This window comes from Ambystoma mexicanum, chromosome 2p, assembly GCF_040938575.1.
Source record: "Ambystoma mexicanum isolate Mex_15411 chromosome 2p, UKY_AmexF1_1, whole genome shotgun sequence".
Taxonomy (NCBI): domain Eukaryota; kingdom Metazoa; phylum Chordata; class Amphibia; order Caudata; family Ambystomatidae; genus Ambystoma; species Ambystoma mexicanum.
The window spans coordinates 544,081,175-544,102,004 of record NC_090923.1 but is presented as its reverse complement, the minus strand read 5'-3'; the positions used below and the strand labels follow the sequence as shown (position 1 = coordinate 544,102,004).

Here is a 20,830-nt window from a genome sequence, read left to right as displayed (position 1 = left end):
GTTGGGTGCACCAACACATTTCTAGGTGAAAATCAATCTAGAGAAGGCAGTTGTAACAGATTTAGCCAGAGTCAATAGGCCTGTGCCAGTGTCAATGGTACAAGGCAATGTGCCCAGGATCAAAATGTTCTAGTAGCTGCAGTCAAGTCTTTGTTTAACGATTCAAAAAGGTGGTTGCAGAGGGTGAAAGACAATGTTAGATGATAGGGGCGGCCAGCCCAGTAGGTAAGTAAAGGATTTAAAACACCTTTAACGATACCCAACGAAACGGGAGGCCTAGCGTACAATGTACCTTTAAAGTAGAAGAGGCTCCTGCGGTGGCAGTAGTTACTGGCAGTTCCTGCATTTCGGGAGATCCAGCAGAGGAAGAGAGGCTCTTGTCGTGGAGGAAGGTTTGAGTCACTGCACTGCCCAGGGATGAAACCAGCGGCAGTGCTGCCCAACAAATAAAAGGTATGCTCCTTTAAATCGGGGTCCGTGTGGACGCGTGCCTGGCTATCCGGTCTCCTAGTGGCGATTTGACCAAAGCAGGTCCAGGAAGGCGATTGGCGAACTGGTTGGCCCCACCAGCTCAAGGGAAGAAGACTCTTTCCGGGGAAGAACTTCTCAAGTCGTTGGAGAAAAGTGGTGAGGATCTGCAGCAGTGCTTCACCGGTGGTTCAGTCGTTGCAGATGCCTTCAGCTTCTCTCCTCTTCGGTTTCTTAGTTCCAGTGGCAACGTCTTGTCCTCCAGTACTCAGGACCCTGCTTTTATGCAGCAAGACCCCCATTCATACAGCCTAGCTGTCACTCACACAGTGGGGTGGCACTCCTGGCTGGAGAACCCCCCAGCCTATCAGGGCAGAGTGCGACTTGGATTGCGTAGGCAACCCTGTCCAGGGTGCCTATTCCCCCTCCCACACATCCCGTCTACCCCAGACTCAGTGGCGCAGAGAGGAGGGCTTCTGTGCAGAAGCCCACCAAAAGGACAAACAAAGGATCCCCGACCTGGGTTAGGATTAAAGAGAAAGACACGAGAAAGAAATATGATTAAAGTACTGGCAATAAAAACCTACCGGAGTAAAGTTAATATAAAAATAAACCAGCGGTATGTTAGAGGCTGTCAGTAAAAGTGGTAGCCTCGAACAATGGGAAAATCCCATAGGGGCATATTCGCGGTCGAATATTTATGGTAGTAACCACTGCCACCAGCCAGAAACCTTTGAGAGAGGGACTGCACGGTACCCCCTCGAAAAATGAACATTAGGGAAAAACTATTAACCCTTCACAGTACTTCCATGGTAAAATGGGTTGTACTGGTTTAGTTCATAAGAATTGACTAGTAAAGTCAATGGGGACTTTACATGCCCTGGGAGACAGTAGTCAATCCCAGGGTATGAAGTCTATGTTTGGGGGTCGCTACGACACCCCTGTGGTACGGCACGGAGGGTGCTGTGTACCACACATGTTAAAAAGATGATTCCTATGAGGGTGAGAAACCCCATGGACCAGAAACACACAAGATAGCCTAAAACACACACTAGCAATCTGTTTAAGAGTTGGAAAAAAGGGTCTCACTCTTAGCAGGAGAAAAAAATAAACCCTTCAAGTCCAGCAAAGCTGCTGGGGGACTCTATAGGTAAGGGAAAGTATCCGTTGAAGAGAATTCTCCCTAACAGTCTTGTCAGGACTATGTTGAGTTCCCAAGCCGGGGCGGGTGCCTTCTCTGGCGGGAAAGATCGAAAAAGCCCCTTGAGAAACTCCTTTATGAGTCTGTGGGACCACAACAAGGAACTTCCTGGGGATCTGGTGTAGCGTGAGATGGCCGCCAGGTGTACCTCGAGGGACGTGTGAGCCAGACCATCTTTTGCAAAGGAAAGCAATACAGAAGAATCTGTGGGGCCGTGACCCTCAGAGGGGTAAATCTTCTGCGATAGGCACCATGTAGAAAAAAGCTTCCAATTATGGCAACAGCACTTTAGTGTCGACGACGCCCCGGCTTTGGTGAGGACCTTCCTGCAGTCCGCTGTCAGCTCATAACCCTCATACTCTAAGGCTGCAGGAGCCATGCCTTCAGGTTCAGGGATCCTGGGTTGTGATGAAGGATTACGCCTCCCTCTCTGTTTAGCAGATCTGGAAGTACAGGCAACTTGACTGGAGGCAACTCTGACAGGCTGAGTAGGTCCGGATACCAAATCTGCCTCAGGCATGCTGGGGCGATGAGTTATCATCCTGCACTGACACTGTCCGAGTGTGTTGATCACATGTAGCAGTAGAGGAAACGTGGGAAAGGCGTACAGAAACAGACCCTCCCATGGGAAGGAGAACGCGTCCCCCAAGCTCCTCGGTTGGTGGTACCTGCTGGCATACTTCTGGAATTTGGAGTTCGTCGCCGTGGCAAATAGATCGATCAGGGGTCTGCCACATTTGACAGACTGTCCACCTGATCCTGACAAAGTTCCTACTCGTGGGGGGAGTGCTGTTCCCTGCTGAGTGAGTCTGCGATGGTGTTCTTGATGCCTGCCAAGTGGAGAGGGACGAGGAACATCCCCTGTCCAATGGCCCAGTCATTGTAGAGCGCTGGGGATTGAGTGCCCTCTTGCTTCCCGATGTAGAACATGGTGATGGTGTTCTTGAAGATCCTTGCCACCTTGACCTTCAGAGATGGTAGGAAAGACTTGAGGGCCCAGAACACTGCCCGTAGCTCCCGGATGTTGATGTGCAGATCCTTCTCTTCCAGAAGCCACAGACCTCTGGCGTGGAGAGGTCTGGTTTGAGCCCCCCAACCTTCCAAAGAGGCGTCTGTGGTGACTGTCTCCTGGTATGGCAGGGTTTGAAATCCCGTCCCCTGGCCGATGTGGGAGTACTCACCCCACCACTCTATCGCCCGCCAGAACTCCTTGTTGAGGGGATTTTGTCCGCAAAACTAGCGAACACTTGTATCCAACGTGCATCCAAGAATTCTTGTAGGGGTCGCACCTGCAACTTGCAGAGATCGATGAGGTAGATGCAGGATGACATCATGCGCAGCAACGACTTGATGGCTCGAACCGTGGCCGTCTTTGCCGATGACAGTCGCTGCATCTTCCCTAGAATGGCTGTTAGCCTCTCCTCCGAGGGCGACGCCAGGCAGGCCACTGTGTTGAGTCTGGCACAGAGGAACACCGCGTTTTGCAATGGCATTAAGCAGCACTTTGGATAGTTTACGGAGAACCCCAGATCCGTCAGTAGCTGGACGGTTTCCTTGGTGTGCTTGTCGGCCAGCTCCCTGGCACATATCAGCCAATCGTCCAAGTACGCGTATACGTGTATGCCATGCAGACACAGGTGGGACGCCACCGGGGCCAAGCATTCTGTGAACACTATTGGGGCTGACTTTAAAGCCAAATGGTAGGGCCTTGAACTGGTAGCGTTGGACTTGGACCACGAACCGTAGGAACTTAGGATGTTTCCTGTGGATGGGGACATGGGAGTACGCATCCTCTAGATCAACGTTGTCCAACATATGGCCGCGGACCACAATGTAGCCCTCCAAGCCATTTCATGTGGCCAGCGAGGCTGAACAGAAAACATTGAACAAAAATAAATAAATAAACCGGGCCGTGGCGGAGGACTGTTACTGCCTCTGGTGCCCCCTGAAAGCAGGCACCAGAGGCAGCTGAAAGCAGGCACCAGAGGCAGTAACATGCCACGGCCCTGTTTATTTATTTATTTGCCCAATGTTTGTCTAATTTATTTATTTCTGCAATGGTGGTCGAACCAACATTGCAGAAATAAATTAATTAATCGGGTCCTCGGACCCGACAAACATTGAACAAATAAATAAATAAACCGAGCCGTGGCGGAGGACTGTGACTGCCACTGGTGCCCCCTGGAAGTAACAGCCCGGTTTATTTATTTATTTGTTCAATGTTTGTTCGGTCCGTGGACCCGATTAATGTATTTATTTCTGCAATGTTGGGTCCGACCCCGGCACCAGAGGCAGTTACAGGCCACGGGGTGCCGAGTACGCAGGTGCTCTGGGGCCCGGGCACCCGCCGGCAGAATGGAGTCGGTGCTGAGGCCCCACCCCCCTCGGGCCGCAGATAAGAGACGCAATATGGATGGCCCTTTGTGCCATCCATACTGTGTCTCTCTCTGGTGGCCCGGGTGAAAGCCGGGTAAAAAACAATGTTTAAGAATTGAGGGATGGCTGCAAAGCAAGATGCTCTTGTTTTGCATCTGTCCCTCAATTTCTAAAAATCGTTTGGTTTGGGTATACTTCTGCATCCGGGTGCACGGATGTAGAAGTACACCCAACCCAAAACGATTTTTAGAAATCGAGGCACAGATGCAAAGCAAGTCTGTCCCTCAATTTCTAAAAATCTTTTTGGGCTGGATGTATTTGTATATGTGTGCACCCCTCTTGCATTGCATCTGCGGAGGGAGGTGGCAGGGAGAGAGCAAATGAGACTGTTTGCATGTCTTTGAGTGTGTACGTGGTGAGGGTAAATGCTATGCTATGGGCGGGGAACAGAGGCGTTGAGGGAGGTAACTCCCCTGAATTCTAAGGAAGGTAACAGCGTGGGAGAGGGTGGGAGTGTGGCGTGAGGTGGGATCACCTTCTTGGGGGGTTTAGCAGGGGCGGGTGAGCAGCGGAATGTGATAATTCGGCCTTAGGCCTTAGACCACACAAATCGGCCAAAATAAATTGGTCTTTTTTGTATGTGTTCTTCAATGCAAAGCAAGTCTGTCCCTCAATTTCTAAAAATCTTTTTGGGCTGGATGTATTTGTACATGTGTGCACCCCTCTTGCATTGCATCTGCGGAGGGAGGTGGCAGGGAGAGAGCAAATGAGACTGTTTGCATGTCTTTGAGTGTGTACGTGGTGAGGGTAAATGCTATGCTATGGCAGGGGAACAGAGGCGTTGAGGGAGGTAACTCCCCTGAATTCTAAGGAAGGTAACAGCGTGGGAGAGGGTGGGAGTGTGGCGTGAGGTGGGATCACCTTCTTGGGGGGTTTAGCAGGGGCGGGTGAGCAGCGGAATGTGATAATTCGGCCTTAGGCCTTAGACCACACAAATCGGCCAAAATAAATTGGTCTTTTTTGTATGTGTTCTTCAAAATGCAGAATTATCACATAGAACCCAGTATGGACCTTGCCATACTGTTGACCTTGTTCAGTGTAATAGCATTCAATGGGATAGTACTTTCAGGGCCTAATGGTGCAGAGCGAATGTGCTTCTATATTTTTAAAGAGACAGAAACAGCACTTCTCAGCAGGGCTGTGTAATCTATTTTCTACTACAGCTGCCATATTTGAAATGGGGCAATCCTGGTACTCCTCAGTTAGCTCGCTAAACAGGGCTTCTATCATTGTAATACTATGCTTTTGTTGAGGCAATGTTAGTTCATCTTAGTGGGGCTGCTATACTTTTGATGGGACAACATCAGCACTTCTCAGTTGAGCTGCTACACTCTTATTGACAAGGCCCTAGCACTTCTCAGTAGATTTATTTATTTTAATTGGTTATTTATAATGCACATAATATACCCAGAGGGATCGAACCTGTGTTGCTCCATGTCGTCTTGCTTCCAAGGCGAGCATGTTGCCCCTGAGCTATCCTCCCGAGACTCTGAAGATCTGAAGTACATTTAAGGATACAGAACCAGAACTATTGAGCAAGCCTAACATCTTCATCATCATCAGAATAGCTCAACACTGTTGTGGTTATACAAGAGATAATATATTTAAAGGGATGGAATTACACAGAATGTAGCAGCACTATTCAATAACCCAAAGTGCTTAAGCATAGTTACACTTCTCACCGCTGGGACAGTACTGCCTTGGCCAGAGTTTCACACTGAAGAAGTGAGCAAGTGATCCGGGTCTGCAGCCCACACACATGCATGGGATTCCCATGCACCCACTTGTGAGATTTGCACCAAATTAGTGAGATTGTGCTCCAAGGTAGGAGGCACACGCACAGTCTTTGCTCTGAGGTTTGACACACTCACAGGATGGGATGGCATTTCGTTCTCCCATCCTAGTTGTGTTGCTCTGCCTTTTGAGGGCTACTACAACCTGGATGATTATAGAGGGGTGGGGTAGCAGCAGTTTTGGCCTACTGGAATGCAACTGGAAGGCTTAAACCTCCTTCTTACTTGACTAGTATATGCAGTACATACTAGCCAATGTTTCCACTGTTCTGCGCCCCCCAAACCCCTCGCACCAAGTTGGCGACTACGTGCAAATGTGGTCATATAACTGCTGGTGATGTCACTTCCTATATTTGGGCACCCCCCGGGAAATTCATAAGTCGGCTCCCCTGCCCAGTTTATTTATTTGTTCAATGTTTGTCGGGTCCGTGGACACGATTAATTTATTTATTTTTGCAATGTTTGGTCCGACCAATAAACCAGGCCGTGGCGGAGGACTTTTACTGCCTCGGGTGCCCCCTGGAATTGGATTATGCGTCTTTCATTATCACAGAAGTAATGAATGTGTATTACAGAGATAAACTGGCATATGTATTGGGCACACTGCACATGCTCAGGCAGCATCAATCATGCTTTGTAGAGGACAATGCTGGCCTAAATTGGGAAAGCCAGCATAGACATGTTGCTACAGAGGCATATTTTGGGCACAACCAGCATGCCAATGTGTTACATCAGTGACAGTGCTGTCTTACACTGTGGACACATTGATCATTAAAATGTGTTGTGTTCTACAATGTTCTTGTCTGCTGTGGGTGAAGTGGAATGTACATGTTCCCTTTTAAAACTGATTGTAAACTTATGGCTTTTTGGTCACTTTTCCTGTTGTACAATGCACAATTTCAGCCCAATATTTGGAAAATCAATCTTGGGGCAGGAGAGGACCCCCCCAAACCCTCCCTAGATCGTTATAGCTCCCTCGCTACGCTCAGTCGCCCCCACTATTACAGAGAAATATCAACACATACACACTGGAACAAATCACAAGAAGCTAACCTTTGATCACTGCCCCTGACACCAAAAGCTATCTTTGGGACTGCATGGCTATGCCTGTGATGCTATTGTGTCAAAGGTCACACACCATCGCTTTTGAATATACTGCTTTGGGTGAGGGTGTTGAGTTTTGGGTCGCCGGCCCACCGGGTGACAAAACGTTAATGCTTCGGCCCCACATTCGAAAAGGTTGGACAAGCCTGCTCGAGATCCAACAACGTCAAGAAATCCCCTTCCTCCAGTTTGCCGAGCAAATGCTGAAACGTGACCATCCTGAATTTTTGGGATTTCAGGAACTTGTTCAGACAGTGTAGATCTAGGATGGCAACCCCCCCCCGTCTTCTTTCTGACCAGAAAGTATCTGGAATAGGGCCCAGAGCCGCTGGGGAACGAGCTCTATCGCCCCTTTTCGTAACATGGCTCGCACTTCTTCCAAGAGCTGAGGGATGTATTGCTCCTGATGGGGAACCAGTGGAATATGAGAGAACCTGTGTTGGAACTCCAAGGTGTGTCCCTGGGCGAGAGCATCCAGCACCCATCTGTCCATGGTGATCTTCTTCCACTCACTGACGAACCCCGGCAGCCGGCCTCCAATCGGGGTGCACGAGTGAGGGCCCGATCTCTTGGCTAGTTCTGGCTTGCTTGGGCGACGCTCACCTCCATTACCGTAGGCCTCCAAGCACCCCCTGTAGGCTTCCTGTATGGAGGACCAGGGAGTTTGTCTGTACAACGTGGAGTATCCCTTGGATGACCTGCTCGATTTCCCCCTGGAGGAGCGAAAAGATTAGCAATGCTGCTGCAAAGTGCCAAGGGAACACGCCGTCTCCGTGTCAGTCTTTATGGCTTGAAGGGATTCATCTACTGCCTTCCCAAACAGATTTTCACTGTTGAACGGCATGTCCAGCACCTTTGCATGAATGTCTTGGCAAAAATTAGTGGCCTTCAACCATCCCTGCCGACGAAGGAAACACTGTTTCCCATCTGCCAGAAGCCCGAGTCAGCGATGTCTAGTGCCACTATAAGGACATGGTCCAACGCCACCTCCCCTTCCTAGAAGAGGAGAGCCTCGGTTTTCTTGTCGTCGGGAATTCCAGGATAGGGCCCAGCTTGTACCAAAGCTCCCGGTTTTATCAGGACGAGATAGCCAGAGAATTAGCCACTTTGACCGTGGAAGCAGCAGTGTAAAGGACTCTCTTCCCCATGACGTCTATCTTCTTCCCCTCGTCCGGAGGAGCTGATGATGCGGATGCAGGGTTGGCTGAACATTTTCTCTGCCGATGGTTGTGACCTCAAACACTTGTTGCGGAGTCTGGTACCCTGTATTTCTTCTCCAACCGGTCCAGTTTGGTTGCAGCCGTGCATATGTTCTTCATAAGGGCCAGGTCTTCCTCCCAAATGTCGTCCAAAAAGGGTACAGCCATGATAGTCTTCCTCTTGGACTCCCGTCGCTGATCTAGGAAGCCCTCATTTTTGGTTTCCACAGGCACAAACTGGAACAGCTCAGAGGCTTTGGAGATCGAGTGGAATGATCCCACCTCGTCTGGTGGAGAGCCTCTATGAGGGGCGTCCAGGTGCGGCAATTGGCTGTGTAAGGAACTCATGGTGGAAACAGTAAAGACAGATACAAGTGATCACAGTTCAAAAGGGTGTTTATTAAAATGTATAATGGGTGAGGAAAATGCCTATTCTAAACCTAAATCTAAGATGGGAGCAAGCTACGACCATCCAATAATAATAATGCAGTCCTAGCAACGTCTTGTCAAATAAAAAGGGCCTATATTAAAATAAAACTATTGCCAATCCTTACCGCTAAGTTACAAAATAGTGTGCGATACTGTTCACCAAAAAAGAAAGAAGTGTTGACAAAACAATAAGTCAGGATGGTATGGCTAGGCCTCCCTTCCCCATGTCTTAAGCACGGGCCTCCTGAGCACAGCACACTCCTGGGCCTCTCCAGCAGGAGGTTCACAATTCCATTCAAGGATACCAGAATCTTCAGGGGCCAAGTCTCTTTTCTACAAAGTCTCTTGCCTTAGAAGGCCTGCTGGATAAAAAACAACAACAAACAAAACAAAATTTCCTTCAGGGATCTTGCACATTGGGCGATTGCTTTTTCGCCCCTTGGATCTCTCTCTGCCGTGCTCGGATTCTGATTAACAAACAAACACAGTGCTTCTTAAAACGTGGGCCTCCCTCTGTTGGGTTCACTGTGGCCTTTCACTCTGAATATCAATACTATCATGATGCAGGATTTACTTCTCTTAGATTTTTTCTTGGCATCCCTCTGTCGGGTTTACATAGCCATCCTTAATACAGTCTATGTTTTGCTTCATTTCATCAGAAAGCGTGGTTTCCCTTCTCCTAGCTTTCTCTTGGCAATGGGTCAGAGACCTTCGATTTTACAAGGGATTTGACGTGACCCTTGTAGGACCACTCTGACACCTCATGGCGGCCTTTCCTAGGGCCTTCTAGGACTTGCAGTTTCAACCCAAAAAAGGGGCCAGCGAGAGTCCTTCGAATGAGCACAGTTCTGGCGCCTGACCACTCTGCAGCTGGCCCTTCTCTGGGCTTTCCCAAAAGTTCAAACATACACAAGTTATTTGTTCACAAGTTTCTTGCGTTCATATAATGTTGCTGATTGCAACATTGGGCTCCACACAGTTCGGTTTGCTATCAGCTTTCTCCGACTCACCGGCTGTGCTGAACTCATTGGCTTGTCTTGCTCCTGAAGTCAAGGATGGTACCACGGTAGCCAGCGTGCCTCCCTGCCTTTGCTATCAATGTAGGAGGACCCCGTGCACCATTGACATCTATTAATCCGCAAGTCAGCTGTAAATCCCGGTCTTATGTTTCCTTTTTCTGAGGCTTTGCGGGTCTGGGTTGAAAAGGGCAAGGGCACTTCCCTCATCATTCTTTTACCTTTCGCAGCCTTTCTTCTCTGTTTGAACTGCCGTCCTGGAATAGCTGCTTCCTCCTGCGGTTGGCCTTGCTCGTAGTGTGCTCTCGTGCTCTGTCTTTTATCCCTGTGGGGAAGGTAAAGGCCTGTCAGGTGTGTGTGATTGTCAACGGTCTGACACTGCCTGACCCTTGTGTTGGGACAGGTCAGGTAAATGGCTCTTGTATTAGTCCGTTGTCTGTCACCGTGTGAGAGTGTTCATGTCGGAAAAGGGGGGGGGGGCTTCTAAATATCCTACAGGGTAAGATGGGGAAAGGTGTTACACGGAAGGGGTACTGCTTCTCAACCTTCAGTATCCCACTTCCACTCCCCGAAGACCCCTCATCCAGGTGATCCTCCCCCACTGGTCCACCCCCAGGAACTGAATCCTGGCCACTTCGATGACAAATCTCCAGGTACTTGCAGGTGAGACACTTTCAGATTTCTCACAGCCGTCTTCCGGGACGAAGTCCACATCCTCGTCGGTTTCCATGGCTGTCTCTGTGCCAGTGTCCGTGTGTGTTTCTGGGTCTGGTGGAGTCGGGTTCTGACGTTGTGGAGGAGGCTGATGTGGCGGTGTCAAGTGACGCTTCCTCTTCTTGCATGGTGGCTGGTCAGGGGCCTGCGGAACAACAGGTGCCAGTGCTGGAGGCAACCTCTGCTGTATCTCCATCACTAGAGTGTGGAGAGTTGACAGGATGTCCATGGATCTGTCCCTCGGCTGAAGAGGGAATGATAGAGTGCTAGGCCCTGCACCGCCCTCCTCCGCGTGGACTGTATGGAGGGACGTTTGGTCGCTGCTGTCTGTGGAGGAGTTGTCCATTGGCTGAATGGTAACTTTGGAGGTCTGTTCTGGGGTCTTCTCACCCCCCCTTTTCCCTCCTTAGGGGCATGTACCGGGACCGGTAGCACCACCCCACAGGAGTGCCCGAAGCGTTCCCTGCTTCTCAGGGTCTTTTCACACCTGGGAGGCAGAGTCACTCTCTGCGCTGTAGGGACCACCCTCGCCGAGTCGTTACCACTCGCTGCAGCAGTCGCCCCAGAGGATGTCGACGAAGCGGTCGCCAGCGTCTTCGGCTGCACCTGATGAGCCTGTGAGGCCTTCTTCTCTTCCTCCGGCCTTTGTTTCTCTGATTTCTCCCGTAATATGCCCGGGGTGGAGGACTTCCTCTTTGAGGAGGAACCCGATTGCAGGCTGGCTAAGGAGGCAGACGGCGACAGCAATCGTGGTCTATCCGACCTGTGACCTGCTTCAGCAGCGAACCCGGCGGAATCGGTCTTGCAGTTCTTGACCTTGTCTTGGACCCCCACGGATGGGGCATCCTCAAAGGACTTCGACCGCCTACCGGAGGGAGACCACTGCTCGGACCGACTGGTCCTGGGTGAGGCTTGACCCTGCTCAGAGCACGGTTCAGAGGACTTGTTCGACTTGAGCCATGCCGCCAGCCTGCTATACCTGTCTTTCGTCATCTTCTTCTTTGAGAAGCCCAGATATATCTTGCACCCATCCTCGTTTTGGTACGGGTGCAGGCAGTATAGACACTTTAGATGTTTGTCCTCCACAAAGACGTTCCTTAGCCCGCATTGGGTGCAGGGCCTAAAAAGTGTCCTTCCCTCCTTTTTCTCCTCCGCCATGGTTGGAGGGTGCGAAGTAGGCCCAAGACGGCCTTCCAGAAACTTTGACAAACAATCGTCCTTGAGGGGCGCGCAACTTCACCGACAACAGATTCCCATTACAGGCCGATGAAGATGGGAGCACACAGGCTCCGATGGAACAAAAATGGAACTTTGCCGCGAAAAACATGGGAAAAAGTACAAAATAGCTTGGAGAGTAACTCGAGGACTCCCAACACTGAAGCATGAAGCAAAAATCTGAAGAAGGCTGCCAGAGGCAGGGCTTAGGGAGAGGACAGTCATTGGATGGGGGCAGTATGACCCAGAGGACAGTGATTGGTTTAGAGGAGAAATACAGTTTTAGAGTGAAAGTGAAACTGTTTTTTCTTTTACAGAGGATTCCCAGGTCGACGATGGGGAATATTCATGAGCATGTGGGTCCATGCCAGACCCCATGCTGGAGTGCCCGTGCTTTAGAGTGACCAGCACATGTAAGTGCCCAGTGGCGGAAGTGCTGGAGTCTTCTGCCAGAAAATAGCTAAGTGCAGGACAATATGTAGTAAGTGCAGGCACACACTGGCATAGGCCAGTGGGTGCCAGGTAAGTGCTGGAGAGGGCGAAGGCTGAAGGTAATCTGGGTGTGGGAGGCCAGGTTACCAATCTCAGCAACTGTGGATTAACAGAGAAGGGAGGAGGAGAAGGAGGAGGTGCAGAAGGAAGTCTTTAGGAGTTTCTAGAATTTGAGGTGATCCGGCTCAAGAGGAAGGGGGAGGCTGTTCCATAGGAGGAGAGAGATCTTGAGGGAGGGTATTTAGTAAGAGCAAGTTGTAGATAGTGTGGTCGCCAGCCCCAGACAGCCTTATGGATGATGCAAAGGGATTTCAATTTGATCCTTGCACCATGCGGATGCCAGTGAAGAGTTTTTAGGGCTGAAGAGATGCGAACCCTGGGCTTGAGGCCAATGTTAAGTCTTGCTGCCCTATTTCTGGATTAGCTGGAGAGGTCATAGAGAAGAGGAGGGTAGATTCAGGAAGAGGCTATTGCAGTAGTGTAGGCTAGAGAGAACCAGAGCTCTGCAGACATTGAGCTTCTGGGGAAAAATGAGAAAAGGGATAATTCCTTTGAGAAGGTAGAGTTGAAAGTGGAAAGGTCCTGAATGTGAGGGAGGAAGGAGAGAGGATGAAGTTGATGGGTGAGAGCCCATAAAGGAAGAAAGAGGGAGCAGGAGTCTCAATAGGAAGTATCTCAGTCTTGCTGGAATTGAGGCAGAGATCCTCGGAAGTACACCAGGTCAGAGGGAAATTTGAAGAGTTGTGTGTCGTTTGCGTGGCACTGGAAGTGTAGGGATGAAGGAGGAGATGAGATATGCCAGTGGAGCAAGGTAGGTATTAAAGAGCCAGGGGGAGAGGTTGGACCTCTGGGAGAGGAGGCAGGGGAGGAGAAAGTGCCCAGAATGACCTGGGATGGACGATCTCTGAGGAAGGAAGTCAGCCAGTCCAGTGCCCACTCTGAGATATCCAGAGTATCATGGAGCCATTATATGAGGATGAAGTGGTTGACCCTGTCAAAAGCAGAGGAGATCTCAAGTAGAATGAGGACACCTGGAGAGTTGGAATCGAGAGATGCAAGCAATTCCTCATGGGTGTTTAGAAGAGCAGTTTCCGTGCCTCTGGATGCCCAGAATCCAGATTGATGATTATGGAGGCAGCCCACAGGTTCAGTGTGTGAGGTAAGTTGGGGGAGGGCCAGCTTCGCCAGGAGTTTCCCAAGGAAGGGGGTGATGAATATGGGGTGGGAGTTGGCTAGACAGGTGGGGTCCGCTGAAGGTTTTTTCAGGAGGGGCGAACAATGGAGTGCTTGAGGGAGGAGGGCATCCAGTGGCAAAAATGTGGTTGCAGAAATCAGCAAGTGCAGGGGCAGGACAGACAATATTGTCCTTATTGGTTCTGGAGGAGCAGGGGGAAACATGATTGGAGTAGACCGTCATGGAGTGGAAAACTCTGGTGACCTATTCAGTTGTGATGGGGGAGAAAGAGGGTGGGAGGCCATAGGAGGCAAATAGGGGTGGAGGGAGAGAGACTCAAGGGTGCTCAGGATATCATGAGGTTTGGTAGTAAATTCTGTGGCGAATGCGTTGCAGAGGGCTTGGGAGGAGAGAGGTGAGGAGACTGCGGACGGGTTGGCTAGTTCCCTGCAGATTTTAAAGAGTTCAGCCGTGTTGTTGGATGCACCAGAGACACGCGCCTGGATGTGGGCTTTTTTCTTAGCACGGATGGAAAGTCTGTATTGTCTTTGGAGCAGGCAACAGGCCAGTTCGTCAGAGGGTGCACAAGAAGACTGCCATTTCCGTTCCGCAGCTATGCACTTGCATTTCAAGTCTGCAAGTTCAGGTTTGTACCAAGTGTTATGCTTAAAGGCAGGTTTCAGGTGGATCCTCATGATCGGGGAGATGATGAGTGCCATAGGGGCGGCAGAGGTAGTTGACGAAGGAGGAGTGGCTGCACAGCACAATCCTAGCCCGCACTCACCGGGCAGCCTAGTAGTTACAAAGAGGGACACAAAATGCAATGCAAAAAGGGTGCAAGGATGTCACAAAACACACACCTAGATCTGAAATTTTAAAAAGGGGTACAAAATGCAATGCAAAAAGGTGCAAGGATGTTAAAAAGCACACACCTAGATTTGAATTCCAAAAGGGAAACAACATGCAATGCAAAAAGGGGACAAGGATGTTAAAAAGCACACACCTAGATTTGAAATCTCCAACCCAGGCCTCCCTATCGCTGACACCTACATCAGTGCTTCCTCCAGACAGACCCTCACCGACATCCTCTTTGTCGTTCCCTCTCTAGGCCAATGGACTCCCCCCCCCCAAATATGGTCTCTGATATCTCTCCTTTTTCCTCCTCTCCCATTAATGGTGGCTCCCGATGGGAGGCCCTCCTTGCCCCCTTCCACTCTTCCAAGACCATCATTAATGTCTACTTAAATGGTGCCGTCTTGGTCCAGGGCTCCTCCTTTTCAATAGATGCTTCCCGCATCCTATCAACTTCCTTTCCTCCCCTGCTACTCCTATCTTCCCCTCTCTGGCACCTCCTTTGTCCACCACACCTCTGGCTTCCCCCGCTGCTTCTTTGGCTGCTCTGTCGCCTTATTCCTCTGCCACCTCTCTGGCACCCTCTGCTGCTTCTCTTGCCACTCTGCCGTCTCCTCCCTCTGCCACCTCTCCGGCACTCTCTTCTTCCTCTCCGACTACCCTACAATCCCCTCCTTCCTCCTCTGCCCATTCTCAGGCACCTCAACACTTCCGCAGGGCTTATCTAATGCTTGTACCCCTCCAAGTCTCGCAATGGTGGCAATCTGTTCCACGTTGCTACTATTTACTCTTGCTCTGCTGTCAAACACTACTCAGAAATCTGCCGTCTCCTGGAAGAGCTTGATTTGGATGTACTCGGTCTCACCGAGATTTGGTTCATGGCCAGCTTTGTCACAAGTTTTGACACCCTCCTCGCTGATGGCTACAAGATCCCCTCCGAACCCAGAACCAACCGGCCTTGTGGGGGAGTAACCCTGATCTTCCTAGAGTAGATGCCTGCTTCTGTCATTCCTACGCAGGCCTACTACTCCTTTGAATTCCTGGTCTGTAGGCTCGCTTTCTCTTCTGGCCTCTCTCACTGTGGCCACCATTTACAGGCTGCCTGGCCAGGTCGCCCTCTTCCTCTCTGAGTGGTGTAAGGAAGGCATGGCATCAAATAGTAAGACAGACAAAGTGATCACAGTTCAAGGGTGATTATTGAACTTCAATTGGGTTTGAAAAACGCCTATCTAATCCTAAATCTAAAGATCGGAGCAAGCTAGGACCAACAAAGAACATATTGCCAATCCTTACCTCTCAATACAAATAGTGTGGGAAACAATGTTGTGCAAAAGAAAAGTGTTCACGAAATGATACGTCAGGATATTGAAGCCGTTGACTTCCCTTCCCCCACGTTTTCAGCACGGGACAAGTCGGCACACTCGACCTTAGCATACTCTCTGGCTTCTGTATCACAAGGAAGCAGTTCAAGACTTCAACATCATGGCCTACTGTGCAAAAGTCTCTTTGCCATTCAAAGTCTCTTATTTCAGAGGCCCTGATGCAACATGACAAAACATACAAGTTCCTTTCCTCTCAGGATATTCACGTATGCAACTTCTCAGGTGATATACTGTTCACCCTGGGTCCCACTGCGCCGGGCCAGACCCAATTTAACACAAAACCTTCAATTGGTCTCCCTCTGCCGGGCTCGGACCAAATTCATGTAATTTTCCAAACTTTTTCTATTTCATCAGATTCGAAGACTTGATTGTTCAGAGGATTTTGCTTAACCCGTCGCAGGACCACTTTTATTCACATTTATTTATTCTCTTTCAATTGGTCTCCCTCTGCTAGGATCAGACCAAATGCATCTACTTTTGTCACTTCTCAGCAAGATACCTTACAGAGACCTTCGATTGAGCACCCACATGGTGCCGGACCACGTGGGTGCTCAATCGAATGGGTATTGTAGCTTGCTTTAAAATTCAATCAGTCATCGGCAGTTCAACTTCCCTTCCATCTCTTACCACACGCCTTTTAACAATGTTGCTGCTTGCAACCGTGGCTTCAACACAGACCGGTCTTGTATCAGTCTCCCCAACTCTCTGGCTGTGTTGTTTTCACTGAAGCGGCTTTGTTCTTGGAGCCAAGGACGGTACCACCACGCTGCCGATTCTCCCTGCCTTGATTATTGACGCGGGAGGGCCCGGGTTTCTCAGACAACCAATGGTGGATTCTTTCATCAGGTTTCCTGGTCTTACGCTTTCTATTCTCGAGGTCTCTGGAAAGGAACGTTTCCTTGTCGAAAATGTCAAGGGAATTTCCCTCCTTGCGATTCCCTTCGGTTTTGCTGTCTTTCCTCTGCCAGTCAGCTGCTGCCTTGAAACTGCTGTTTCCTCGTGTGCTTTGCCTCGCTCAGAGTGTGCTCTCGTGCTCCGCCTTTTATCCATGTGGGGAAGTGTAATAGAAGTAAGGTGTGTGTGATGGTCCGTAATTGCCTGGCCTCGCCTGACCATTGTAGTGGGACACGTCAGGTATACTGCTTGGGTGTTAGTCTGTATTCTCTCATAACGGGCTGTCCGTGAGAAAGTGTTTGTGTTGTAAGGGGGGGAGGGTAGAGTTCCTAAATATCCTGGTAGGATGTCCCAAACCTACTCCCCTAAGACTTCTCACCAAGGTGACCCTCCTGCACTGGTCAACCCCGAGGAACTGGCCACCTGGATGACAGATCCCCTGGGACTAGTGGGTGACACACCTTCTGGTTTCTCACAGTGGACTTGTCTCTCCTCCTCTCTCCTTGCCGTTACCTCTCAACTTCTCCTCCTCGGAGACCTGAATATCCAAGTGGATGCTACTAGCCCCTCCTCTGGGCTCTTTCGCAACCTGTGTGACTCTCTCTCTATTCTACCCTGTGGCCGACTCACTCTGCAGGGCCCACCCTGGATGTTTGGATCTCATCAGACCTCCCCCTCACCAGCCCTCTCACCACTCCTCTCTCTTGGACTGCCCACTTTCTTCTCTCCTCTCACATGTCGCTCTCTGACCCTCAGGTTAAGCCGACCCAGCACTGCTACCCACCTTCTCGGTCATCCGGCCCATGTAGCATGTGTCAGTGGAGGCTTTCGCCGCTACTTTCTCTTCTCCTCCTACACCTTTAGCTGACTCACACTCTGACACAGCCCTCTCCATCCTTCATCTCTCTATATCTAACACTCTTATGTCCCTGTCATGAGGATCTGTTTGAAGCCTGCATCCAAGTGCAACTCTTGGTACGATTCTGACCTTGCCACCCTTAAGCACAAGTGTAGGGTGGCCGAGAGGAAGTGGAGGGTATCAAGAGCATCCACCTGACAAACTGGCCTGCCACCTGCTCCAAAGGCAATACAAACTCTCTTTCCTCTCCAAGAAGAGAGCCTACATTCAAGCCTGCGTCTCTGCGGCATCTAACAATTCGGCAAACTTTTTAAAATATGCAAGGAGCTGACTATCCTGCTGCAGTCTACCTCTCCTGTTCCCTCTCAGGCCCTCTGCATGACCTTGGCATCTCATTTCACCACTAGAACTCAGGACATCCTGTCCACCCTTGCTTCCTCTACCTCCTCTTCCTCCTCCTCCGCTTCCTCTCCCTCTACAATTCCAGGCCCCTCTCCGGCCGCTCCTCTGACTTTCTCCTCTTTCCACCTTTTCAGCCTTGACGATGTTTCTAGACAAGTCGGATCTATAAAAGTCCACATCGGCACCCTTGATCCAGCCTTATTTCTGCAATCATGCTTGCCACTGGAAACTTCCCCTCCTGCCTTAAGCACTCCCTTGTACACCCCCTTCTTAAGAAGCCCTCTGCAGACCCTTCCTTCCCAGAAAACTATCGCCCGATCTCCATTACTCCTTTCTTGGGCAAACTCCTGGAAAAGCCGGCCATCTCCAAGCTTAACTTACATACTGAGGGGATTGAATACATTAGTGAGAACGGAACTCTAAGGACGTGGTTCAGGGAATGCACCAATTGATTGGCTAACTTAAGAAATATGGAAAGAAACAAACAGTAATCTCTAACTCGTAATACATGTCCGGCTGTGAAAAAGGCCAACGGCCGAAACATGTGTCGCCAACGGACACTACTTATACTAACAATAAATTCAGTCTTACACTGGCGCAAATTGTGGTGTGCCATTAGCAAACTGCATACTGAATCTGTTGGTTCTCTCCATGACCACCAGTCTGACTTCAGAGCAGCCCGAAGCATGGAAGTCTGCTCTCCTGAACACCCGTGAAGACTTGCTCTCCAATCTTGACTCTAACCTTCCTTGTGTCCTCCTGCTTTATCGTCTCTGTGGCAACCTAGGCATCTCCTTTTCAGGCCCTCGCCTAGTTGACCTCCTTTCTCACTGATCGACCCTCCCAGGTCCAACTTGGGTCTTTCCTCTCTTCTATCTCTCTCTCTACTTGTGGTATTCAGCATGGGTCTAACCTCTCACCCTGATTCTTTAACCACTATCTAGCACCTCTGGCCTACTGCATCTCTACCTTCTGCTCTAACCTTCAGTGTTATGCAGATGATACCCAGCTCTCCTTCAGGCTCCCCTCAGCCTCGTCTGCTTCTTCTCTCATACCAGACTGTTTGTCTGCATTTCAGGAATGGCGTGCCTCCAATGGTCTCTGCCTTAATGCCAATAAGACTGAGATCCTCCTCATTGGGACACGTGCTCCTGCCTTCCCTCTCTCACTCTGGCCACCCACCCTAGGCCCGCTACCTGCTCCTTACTGTGAGGCTACGAACCTTGCGGTCATCTTCGATTCCACCTTCTCCTTCTCACCTCACATCTCGCATGTATCTTAGAAGTCACACTATAAGGTGCACCTCCTCAGAGGTATTCTTCCTTTTCTCACTTTCCCCCAGATGCTCACTGTCTCTAGAGCCCTGGCCCTCTCTAGGCTGGACATCTGCAACAGCCTTTTTTTAAATCTGCGTGCCTTTACTCCTAACCCTTTACAGCTTATTTAGAACAGGACTGCAAGACTTCTCCTTGGCCTCAAGTCCAGGGATCGTACCTCTCCAGCCCTGAAATCTCTCTGATGGCTCCATGTGGCTGCAAGGATCACGTTCAAGACCCTCTGCATGGTCCACAAGGCTTACTGGGGTGGGAGCACACTACATCCAACTTTCTCTTCCTAAACATCTTTCTTCTCGAGCCCTCCACTCATCCACCTCCAACTCTCTGAGGGACTAGCTAAGGTTCCGGAAGCAACTCAAGAGCTTACGTTTCGCTTCCGCTTTCTCTCTCACTCTCCCTTGCTGATGTCCCTGTCTGCTGCGCACTCTGGTAACCTGGCCACCCACTGAATGTACGGGACCAGGGTCATGCACGACCAGTTTCCCTTGCACTGCCTCCGGGCCTCCCAACCACTTAAGGGACTCTATCTGCAACCCTACAGTCCCCTGAATCTCTGTACTTATGAGCCACCAACCGGAGCACTTACCAGTTACCTCCACTCTCCCTCCCCCGAGCCCTCTGGCACTCCCCCCCCCATGCACTTGCAGGATCTGAATGACAGACGACCAAGTAAGATCGTTGTTTTGTCCTCCTCCTGTCACCCCTTCCTTCTCTTGTCACGCATATCATAATTTCAAAAAGGGTGCAAGGATGTTAAAGCTCACACCTAGATTTGAATCCCAAAAAGGGACACAAAATGCAATGCAAAAAGGGTGCATGGATGTTAAAAAGCACACACCTCTATTTGAAATTCTAAAAAGGGATACAAAATTCACTACTGAGCTAAAATGATGCCTAGAAGCACCGGGGGTGTCTGTTCGCCATTGCACCGGGGTTGTCTGTTCGCCATTACTATAGTTTGGGTTGGGGCAGAGTAAACAAAGTGTATAAAAAGAAAATGTTTGATACTCTTGTACAATCTACTGGGATTAGAGCAATTCAATAAGTATGGCGTAAGCTTCAGGGAACCCTTGGGTCACAGAGGTTTTATTCATTGAGATGCAAAACCCAAATACACTAGAGAAAAACAACTAGTCATGTACAAGGGGGCCATATTTTGGAGTGTGTACAGTGTTCACCAGAGAATGCACAATGTGTAAATTAGGAGAGGGTAGTGAGGCGTTCACGTTCACCAATTCTGCTGGGTCTAGGGACACTCGCATAGGTAACATTTATCAGAAAAACAATTGCAAGGAGCGGACACATACCTTGTTTTTTCATTTTCTTTGTTTAGTGTTTTGCTGCTTTTGAGTAACACTTTACAGATGGCTTTTTGCAATACGTGCAAAATTGCCTGTATTTTTCACATGGTGTTCTGGACCATCTTGACCATTGAGGACAACCCAAAGATGAGACAATTATACCTGTTTCAATCACCATGTATGGTGAAGGTTCAGTGGAAGGGCAAGGAAGTGACCGAGAAAGGCACCAGATTCAGTGGTGTCAGCAAACAAGCGCAGTTAGGGGTTGTGTAATATTCAGCAGGGATGTCATGGGTGTGGGATCAGGGAAATCGCCAGGCTGGTAGAGCACAGCAGTGACGAGCGAACATCCCAATTAGCTTATTGTGGAATCAAGGACGACATCACTGCAAGGTGTCTAGGGTAAATAAATGCGTGCGTGTGTGTGTGTGTCCCTTAGCTGCAGGGGATTGAAGGTTCCGTACTGGTTTGTGCTGGTCTCCGTCTCTCATTGCTTGGATGGCCACCCCAATCCCCAATGGAAACAATATAGGTAGATACAACAACACATGAGGATGTACTC

General features: G+C 49.8%; 1 protein-coding gene across 5 annotated transcripts in view; it reads right to left on the bottom strand.

Moving 5' to 3' along the window:
- Positions 1–20,830, bottom strand: part of LOC138566537 (calpain-1 catalytic subunit-like) — an 845,562-nt gene that overhangs the window by 156,920 nt on the left and 667,812 nt on the right. The window lies entirely within an intron of this gene.